The sequence below is a fragment of the Megalopta genalis genome, unplaced genomic scaffold, assembly GCF_051020955.1.
Source record: "Megalopta genalis isolate 19385.01 unplaced genomic scaffold, iyMegGena1_principal scaffold0037, whole genome shotgun sequence".
In the NCBI taxonomy this organism is placed as follows: Eukaryota; Metazoa; Arthropoda; class Insecta; order Hymenoptera; family Halictidae; genus Megalopta; species Megalopta genalis.
Window position 1 is genome coordinate 1,912,649 of NW_027476106.1, and position 10,762 is coordinate 1,923,410.

The 10,762-nt window shown below is 42.0% G+C and overlaps 1 long non-coding RNA gene across 1 annotated transcript; it reads left to right on the plus strand.

Moving 5' to 3' along the window:
• Window positions 1-2,653: 2,653 nt before the first annotated feature.
• Window positions 2,654-10,762, plus strand: LOC143261123 (uncharacterized). Its single transcript, XR_013035340.1, has 4 exons — window positions 2,654-2,915; window positions 3,078-3,262; window positions 3,730-9,738; window positions 9,847-10,762. It is a non-coding gene; the product is annotated as an uncharacterized LOC143261123 (long non-coding RNA).

A 10,762-nucleotide genomic window follows, 5' to 3' on the forward strand; every position in this document is an offset into this window, starting at 1 on the left:
TGAAGAGTAAAACTCTCGACAGTTGCTCTACAGGGTGTCCCAAAAATGTCTCGTAATCTGGAAATGATGGATTGCTGAGGTGATTTGAAGTAACTTTTTCCTTAGCGAAAATTTTCTTCGACGCACCGTTCACGAGTTATCAGCGGAAAACGGTGACCAATGAGAGGTGAGCACTTGACCGGCGCGCGGCGGCCGAGCCAATGAGCGGAGCCGAGCTTCCGCGCGCCCGTTGGCTGGGCTGCTTTGCGCCAGCCGAGCTCGCTTCTCATTAGTCACCGTTTTCCGCTGATAACTCGTGAACGGTGCGTCGGAGAAAATTTTCGGGACACCCTGTATAGAGCAACTGTCGAGAGTTTTACTCTCGGATGGACACCCGCGTTTAACAACACTCGCGGACGAATCGCGACCGTTTCGCGTTTCCGCGTCGCTCTACCTAATTTTAAAGCCTCGACGGACCGCTGTATTTACCTTGAAACCGAGAAATACCGCGCGAGCATCGTTCAATCGTGGACACGTATATTTTTCTATCGATTCCGTTTTATACGTCTTGACTGATTTTAGAGTATAAATCACGTTTATCGGTGCTCGATTACCGCGAAGAAGTGTACTACCTACGTAAGTATCTTTTTCGAAACTGTTCTTTTCCAAATAAACCGCTGTTGAAGCATCCACGCGAGACTCTTGATTCATCTTAGAAAAATTTTGTTCTAGCCTGTCCGCGCGACGCCAAATGTCCCGTTGCATTATTCTTTCGCGCGTTCTTTCGAACGGTTCACACGAATTTTCCGTGGAAACAGCCGTCCAAAACCGACGTGTCGAACGTGTGACGTCAGAGAATTACGACACGCGCTGTAAACTCGTAATTGGACACTGCGCGTCGATTTTACGCGCCGATTTGGTTACGTCCGTTCGAAGAATGAAACCACGGAAGAACGTACGTCCCTGATATTTACACTACGTCGTACCAGTTACACGAAAGGGAAACGGCAAGCGTCGAGGAGGCGAAGGAAGGATCACGGTCCTCGTTGACCAGGAGAAAAATAAATTACGCGACGATAAAGGCTCGTTCGCAGGCTGGTCGTAGAGCGGCTGCTGCGTCGGAGGGCACGCGTGTCACCGAGCACAGGACCCCCCTCCTTCTCCTCCCCACCACCACCGGTCTCTGCGTACAGCCTCAGGACGCCTCATAAACGTTTCTCGCAGTATCGCATAAAAGCTCCGGTAAAACGGCTCTCCACGTCCGATCGGTCTAACGGCCGGCTTAAGTGATTGCTTCTCTTCATTAGAGGCCGGGCTCGTTCCGTTCGAACTGATCCTTTTCCAAGCGGGGAAGGGGAGGGCAAAACTTGAGGGACAGGTGCGGTAATGGCCCGTATCCGAGGCGAGCCTCCCGTGTCCCGGCTCCTCGAAGGGGCTGCGGAGAGGCAGTTGCAGTCGATTTAACCCCTGCCCTCTTCCCACCACCCTCGAGACCGGCCCTCGAGACTATTACGCGAATTGATTCGGCATCGGATCTGCCCGGGGGCGGAAACACCGTTTAGCTCCTCGTTTCTTCGACTCCGAACTGCCCTGCCTCTCTATTCCTCCCAGTTTGCTCCTCGTTTATGCGATGCTGTCCGCTTCGCTGTCCCGCTTTGGGACAATCCTTCCGCCCCCCGCAAATTTCTCTGCCGACGTTGGAACGCGTACGACACGTTCTGACACGTTCACCGTGAACGCAGGTACCTTATTTATTTGTTATTATTTTTCTTCGTTATTCTCGTGAAACAGTTTCTTCGTTATTTGCTGATACGGTTCGTTTGTGATTTATCGATGATATCTTTTTTTGTAATCTACTGATGATACACCTAATTTTGTTTTTATATATATATAATATAATATAATATAATAATAGCACAATATTATTATTATTATGATTAGCGTGCATTGACTCATAAGAGTGAAAAGATAGAATTCACTTGGATTTTGTGAAGTTTTGATTATGAGACTTGTTTCAATAATATAATTTATTCAATCATTCTCCACGAAGAAGTCTCGTACACGTGCGAACTCAACGTCGCATTGTACTCTCGAAAGTGTGATATATTTGTTGATTAAATGTGTATCGCGCCGAGAACAAACATTTCTCCGGTTCACGCTCCAATGTTTGTTGACAGAGGCGAAACAGTCGTCCTTGAAATTTCTACTGAATGGAACGAAGTCGCGTACAGAAGGAAATTGAATTTATTTTTCTAGACTGTTGTCGAGTCGAAAGCATCTAAAAATAGAACTTGGGCGTACTTTCGGTTGTGATTCATTGAAATGCTTTTTCTTCCTGATTCATTGATAGTTAGCACTATCGGATGAATTTCTAGGGATTTAACCGTTTGCAGTCGAGCGGCGACTTCTTAGGCGTCGCTAAAAATGGTTAGGTTACGTTTGAAAATAAAATGTTGACGTTATCCTAATTTTGTTTATATCTATGAAACTCTTGAATAGCATAATTGTTGCACGTGTCGCAAAATTCTATTTCATATATAATATAAAAGCACTATAGGTTAGAGAAACTATTTTGGATTTCGAGTGCTATAAAATGGCTCCGACACTGGGTTAATATCTGTTAGTATAATATATATATATATATATATATATATATATATATATATATATATATATATCTATATTTTTTTAATATCTTTTAGTATACAAATTTAATTTTATCATTTTCCAAGGATAAAGTTTCAGTTCAAGTTTTGCTATGCCGATATATTTATACATATCTTTTATTAAATGGTGCAGTGATACTGATCGAACGAAAAATGCTCCTGTAATTATTTTTTGGTATACTCAATATTAATTATTGAGCTTGTGGACAGCAAGATATTAAGGAGCTAGAAACGGTCGCATCTGTTAAACTGCAAGCGGAGAAACAAACGGTAGGTAATACATAGGCGTATAGTGAATTTTTATTATATAATAAAATTATAATAAATAATTATATTATATGATATATAATATATATTATATTATAATTAATTATTTATATATATTATATTATATAATAAATAATTTATTATATAATCAAACTATGTTTGCAGTCCTGACGTCGCCACTATGTCAACGTTCGTCTTCAAAGGGTTAATCTGACTCGATCCTGGTAGACTAAATAAATTCGTTTCACTTACATTCCAGTACCTAAAAAGTCTTCTCAGGCATATTCAAGTCTTCCTACGCATAAAAGTCTTCCCGACATAACCTGTGTGTCAGTGTCACGTCTGTAAAGGTATCAACTTTTTCACATTACATAATTTTGACTAACCTTTTTCACTAACAAGTCTTTAGAAAGACATCTTATAGTCGCATTCCCCAAACATGACACCCATTACACACATTTTAACCCTTTCATAGGCCAATATGAATTTTCAAAAATACAATTTCAGTTCAATTAGAATTTTCAACGGTGAGAATAATTGAGCCTAGTGGTCCACATGCGCACTAAAAGTGGGTATGAAGCATAATTCTCATTGTCTATGAAAGGGTTAAGCAGATCTGTTTCACTGAAAACATCACCATAACCCTACATGCTTAAAATAAAAAGGTAAAAAAATGTGCACAGAATTTTAAACATATATTTTTATACTTTCAATACTTTATTCCCGGAGGTATCTGGTACGTATTGTCCAACAATATTGCGTAAATAAATATATAACAGTAAAAAATGGCACCTACTTACAGCACTTATTCTTACAGGGACACGAAATGACTCTTTCTCGAGCAGACCTTAGACCTTCCAGTACCATAAGCGTCCTAGGGCTGATATCGCCACCTATACAAAATGTCTCGAAGGTGTCTCGCAATCCGGAAATGGAAGGTTCCCGAGGTCATTCGAAGCAACTTTTTCCTTTACAAAAATATTCTCCGTGGCTTCGTTCACGAGTTATTAACGAAAAACACTGACCAATAAGAGGCGAGCCGCGGCTGGCGCGCGGCGGCCGAGCCAACGAGCGCACGGAGCCCGGATCCGCTCATTGGCTCGGCCGTCTCGCGCCGAATGATCTCGCCTCTGATTGGCGCACTGTTTTTCGTTAATAACTCGTAAACGAAGCCGCGGATCGCATTTTCGCAAAGGAAAAAGTTGCTTCAAAAGACCTCAAGAATCCTCTACTTCCGGATTGCGAGACATTTTCGGGAGTCCATGTATACCAAGATCATAGAACCGATCCAGGAAAATGGAAAACAATACGGAAGCGTTTAAACCGACGTGGAACCGCACGGAGGACATTCGGTCCCTCTTATCCCGGCGTCCGTAAACACGAGGAGGGGGTTACAGGGATAGAGAACGGTCAGCCAAGAAGCAAGAAATCAATCGTCCATAGCCGGGCGCGGAAGAGCAAGCGGAAGGGATGTTAGAGGACTGGAAAATAATTCACGCGGGAACGTCGCTATCCAGCTACGGCACTGACTGGCGGGCCAAGGGGCTGGTTGGTTGCCTCTGCTGCACCCACCGCCCCCGCCCCTTAATCTAATCCAAGGATAATCTAAAATTCATGACACACATAACTGCCAGGCGATGATATATCTGGTGGGGGTGTGGAGGCACCGTCTTTCCTCTCGCACCCCCCCGTCGGTCCATTCGCTCTCCCGCGCGAACCACCCTCCGCTACCCTCCGCCGCCGCTCTACGTACCTATTGCACGGTCTACCGGCGAGTTTCTCGCAATCACTGGTATTATTATTTCATGTATCACGGTCGGGCACCGGTTCGCCTTCCGGTAAATCGCAATATCGCGAGGCCTCGCTATTTATCAATCCTCGCCGACTGATAACCGTAACATTTTATCTGCCGGCGTTTTTCTTGTTGTTTTTTCTTTTCTTTTTCTTTTTACTCAGCGAGCCGATAGCGCCGGCAATGCCTCTCCCTTAGGCAACGGCTTTTTACGGATAACGTTGCTCCGAAGAATTCTGATTAAAAGCGCGTGAAAATTAAAAGCGTTTCTCAGAGGCTGCGTCGACTTGCTGCGTCGACACGCGAGCAATCATTTCTTGGAACTCTTTCATTTGTGATTTCTATCGAGGCTTGCGATACTATCGATACGATTTTATTCGACGCTTATTTATACTGAGAATTAGCGCAAGAGCATGGTCGCTGGACTGCAATATAAAAATTGTCCGCGTTAATTGTAAGAGATAGAAATTGTGTAGCACGTTCATTCTTTCTTTAAATATTTTTTAATTATTAAATTTAAAGGATAGGATTAAAGCGAATTTTAAATTAATAAGCGAATTAAATTAAAAGCGAATATTAAATTAAAAGGAATATATTTATAGGAATATATATAATTGAAAGTGATATATTGATATTTTAAAATTATTTTTCTTCTATCGCTTTCAATAGTACTTAAATTTGCCATAAATGAATAAAATTCGCAGTCCAGTGATCATTAATAGTGATATGAGTGTAGATGCGTTGAAAAGCGATGATCTGAATGGAGGAATTTAAGAAGATCAATGTATAAAACTCGATTAAAACCCTTTGTACTCGAAAGTCAGTTTTCGGAATCATTTTTACATTGCTGAATTTACGCGGCTATAAAAAGATTATTGTAGCAGCAACTGAGCTCAATTGCAAATATGCGTAGAATGCAAAAATGAAAAGGGTTAAATCTTGTAATCGATTTAAAAGCAATTTTCATTGCGTATCAAGATCCGGAATCTAACGATCCTGGTACAGTCGACGGCAAAAATGTGTAAATAATTCATGACTTGAAGCAGAATGAATGAATTGAATTCAGTATACTAGTTTACATATGATATACTTGTTATGAAAATTAGACATTTTCGTAGTACTCTAGTTAATTAGATTATTGTGCAAAGAATTGTTAGAAAATTATTAGACTGCGGACACTATGCGCTTCTTTGCAAAAATAAATTGCTGAAAAGACTGAAATAGCGAAAAGGCTAGAAAACTTAAAAATAAATTCAAGAATGTATGAATCTTCATTTATTTAAAAATTGAAATTGTTTAAGAAAGGCGAAGGCAAGTCTTGTTTCGCGCAGCGGTCCGCAGTCGAATGATTACAAACAACTAGGACATTTTTCTGCGAATGAAATTGACCGGTGCGGCGTGTTTTTAATCGTTCGGTTGCGTGTCCGAACGTCGGAAAACGGACGGACGGTTTTTTCGTTAGGAGAACGAGAAGCGACGAGCGACGGCGATAATTGTTTTACCATCTTTATCCGCGTCGTTGAAAACGGAGTCGCGTGATCGAGTTAATCGACGGTGTAATTTGAATAATTTATTCGAGCCCGACAAACCGAATTGTTGCTCATTACGCGTTCATGGGCTGCTCGGTTAACCGATTGATTATCCTGTCCGGCGTGCGCCGATATCCGGGGTAAATAGTCGATTTAACCGTGACGGGGCGGGGAGAGGGGGGGGGGTAGGTCGTAGCCGCTCGTTCCGTGTCCACGGCTGGTAATTATTTCCAGTGTCGACAACAAGCGAAATCGGGGTACAGCGACGCCCGACGTCGCTGCGATATCGAATCACGAATTATTGGTCTGACGATTAATTTGCCTCGTTAATTCATTAACCGGCCGCGGACTCCGCCGTCGACTCGAAAAAGGTTTGCTTTAAAACAGCGGCAACGGCAACTGTTTGCGCCTCGTTCACACGCAGTTCCCCCCTCTCCTTCACCCACCGAGTGTTCGCAATTAATTGGCAAAGCTTAGGGCTGCCGGGAGATGGCCACCGAATTTGCTGGAAAAAAAACGCGAACTATCCTGTGACGCAATTTTTTAGGCGACTTTGGAATCGGAATCGTTGATGCTGACGGGTTTTATCAGCCGTGTCCGATAATTAGTAATGATTAATTTAATTTCTTGTTAATGTCTTGATTTCTTTCGCAATCTCGTCGTTCTTTGCGGTGAAAGAAAGTTTATAGGAGAAAGAAATTGATATTTGAAGAAAATTGATATGTAAAGAAAATTTATACTTGAATAAAAGTGATATTTGAAGACAATTTATACTTAAAGAAAATTTATACTTACAGAAAATTGATATTTAGAGAAATTTGATACTTAAAGAAAAATGATATTAAAAAAACATGTTCAGAACACTGGCCATTTCATCCACGGTTGCAACAAAGTGTCGGAAGAAACCCGAAGAATTATCAGCCGTTCGACGTATTTCGAAAGCACTTAACCTACAAAAGATCTGTGTTTACGTGAAAGATTAAGGAACTCGGCCGCGCGGAGTAAAGATCGTTCTCGAGATTGCGTTCAGTTCGTGATTACGATAATCGAATTATTTCGCGATTAGATCGGACAGGGCGTCGCGGATAACTCTCCGGGGGTAACGATATCGCATTACATAAATCGTGATCAGCCATAAGGGTCCCGCAAAACCGCCGCCGATCCATTTTCATTCCCTGCGTGATTATTCTGCGCTCTCGAGTCGTCGACTTTTCGCTTTGTAGGGTAGATAATTGATGATGCCCTGATGCTCTCTCGCTGGTTTACGCGGCACATTATATCGCAGTTACGATTCGAGCAGACCGAGGCGGAGCTGGGTTTTCATCATCGCCATTGTTTTGCGCGTGAAATCGACTGGACGCCCTCTGATGTACTCGGTAACGATTATAAATCATAATCAAGAGCGTCGGCGCGTCGTACGCCAGCGCGAATAGTTTACCGTATTTCGACTTTGATTACGGTAAGCGTGGATTGTATTGTTTTGATAATTAATAATAAGCTAGTCGTTTTAGCGTTATTTTCAGATAAAGTGATCGTTGCTTTGATAAAAAGTCGACGTACACTGTCACTGTCATCCGGAAATATTATTTATTAATACCGTATTTCGACTTTGATTTGACTTACGGTAAGCGTGGATTGTATTGTTTTGATAATTAATAATAAGCTAGTCGTTTTAGCGTTATTTGCAGATAAAGTGATCGTTGCTTTGATAAAAAGTCGACGTACACTGTCACTGTCATCCGGAAATATTATTTATTAATATCGTATTTCGACTTTGATTTGATTTTGTTGACTTTGATTTGACTTACGGTAAGCATGGATTGCATTGTTTCAATAATTAATAATAAGCTAGTCGTTTTAGCGTTATTTTTAGGTAAAGTGATCGTTGCTTTGATAAAAAGTCGACGAACACTGTCACCGTCATCCTGAAATATTATTTATTAATACAGTATTTGAGGCGTAGTTTTGACTATGCGGTGCTTTACCGAACCGCGTACCTTAACCTATACGACGCAGTTCTCGATGAGCCGCTGCGACCACGCTTGATCGTAGAGCATGCACCTATATATATATATAATTTGTAAAGTACTACAGTGAGAATTACGCTTATTAATGAATTTCGTGCTTTCGGAGATGCGATATTTTGTGAAAAGTACACATTCAATTTAAAGAAAGGTTATGTCAGTCTGTATGTTTTCTCTGTCAAAATTCGCCTTCGTTAAGACGTCCGAAAGCATCGGCGAAATTACGCGTTGAAATAATAAACGTCGGAGACGTTGAATTCGACTGAGACGAATGCAAGTTTTTCAATTAGAGACAGCCTGGACTGTCGATAATCGAAGGGCAAATCGCGCGAAGAATTCGTTAAAAGTACCGGGTTAGATTGCTGGAAACGGTCGCGATAATTTATTCCACCGTGAAAAGTAACGCGCGAACCTTTTAAGCCGGGGCTGCGCCAAGATTGATTGCACAATTTGTTGAACAGCAACGAAGTACTTGAAGCCCGGCTCTATTGATTATCCCCGGTGTAATCTACCGATTTAATCGAATTATGCTGCAACAGAGCTGTAAAGCACGGAAAACCAGTTTTAATTTGTGCCACGTAGTTACAGGCCAGCGCTGTATTTTTCATTAAGAGGTTGGCGCGCGCGCGCGCCGATAAATTATTCACCTCGACGAAGAAACCAGGGCGAGTACACCTTCGAATCCGCGCCGCGTTCGCGCCCGATCCTCGATATCCTGCGAGGACAATTATCCGACGTCGCGATTGCAAGATATTAAGTTAGGTTATGAAAGCGGCGCGGAACGAATGTCGATGAACGTTGTTGCATGCGAGTGGGTTTCGACATTTGAGCCGTTTATTTTGAAAGTAGCATAAGTCACTTTTTCAAAAAAATCGAGTTAATGGTAACACTAATTACAATTGAACGGTATCTTTTTATTTAAAAAAAAAAAGTGACTTATGCCACTTTCAAAGTAAACGGCTCATTTCTGTGCACGGATACGTTTTACCGACCGATGGGAATAGAAATTGCTTGTATTTATTTCCATATCTTTCTTCTTCTTCTTCTTCTTATTATTATTATTATTACTATTATTAGTGTGGATCTTTCTGCAAAATAAGAATGTTGTTCGCCAGTAACAACTGCTAGGAATTATATAAAAATTTCTTTCTTTATTTATGCAGACATTTTCAAATTTTGTTTAGCCTTCTATTGGTTGGTTAATTCTAACCTCTCATGTTCACCGTTGACGCACAGAATTCGCAGTTCGATTATTATTTACAGATCTGTGGACTTTATGGATCGATGAAAACCGTTTGGAAATGTACAGCCTAATAATAATCTTTCCGTTCGCAATTTTCAACAAAGTGCGAAACTAAGTCTATATTGCAACAATAAAGTAATAAAGGTACGATTTCACGCAGAAAAAAAAATTATCCGAAACGTGTGTGGCTGACCCCTCGGCTGATCGTTACGGTGAATAAAAATTTGTCAAGACAACCGTGAGTAGCAGAAATCAGATAAATAATAAATGAATCACTTTAATAAATTGAAAACAGTACAACCGTATTTTTAAATTGTTTTCATGTCTTCGAAATTGTATATTTCAGCTGCACTGCGTTTTCGCCACGTATGCATCAAATTCGCGGTCCAGCAACATATAACAGTAATTTCACTGGTACGCGATAACAACAACAACAACACGATGCATAACCAGCTAATGAAATAAGTGCCGTGTTACGCTGCTGCACCGTCTTTAGAAAGGATCCGAAGCACGGCAATTAATTAAAGCAACGGGACCTGCTGTTACCGCCGCGATGAAAATCTTGTAAAGCCACCCCAAAAGCGACGTTCGCGCGGGGGGGGGGGGGCAAGTAACGCGTGAATGGTCGAACCGTGTCTCTTCCCCCCCGGGGGACCGAAGCGGCGCGGGGGTGTAGACCGAGGGGGGCGCCCTTAGCGGCAGACAAACGACGGCCAATTTACGAGCCGGCGGGAAATAGAAACTTCTTTAAACTCGGATTAAAATAAGCGACTGCTCGGTGCAGCCTTTTCTCTCCCCGCCGCGCGCGCGGCGCTCTTGGAACTCATTCTCGGATACGGGGGGAGGGGGACGGGCTTTATTTTATTCGCGGCGGGGCTCGAAAGAAGAATCCGAGGGGGTGGCTCTGCTCTCGTCTAAGATGCCCTCGCGGGAATCCCCGCTAGGTGACAATTCGCTGGGGACGGTCAAATTGATTACCGAGATGGGGCCGCGGGGGGTTAAATCGATCCCCCTTAAGCTCGCCGATTAGGATGATCCACCTGTGAGAGCCGCGTCTATGGATCTCTGGCTGGGCGGGCCCTTTGCTCGAAGCAATTCCCCGCAATGTTTTAACCAACTTTGACAGCTCGGATTCACATCCCTTGCGTTCTATTGCATTTTCTTGATTATTTATATTACTATTATATTTATTATATATAATATATGCTTATATAATATTATATTTATTGTATATAGTATATATTTTATATCATTCTTGGTTA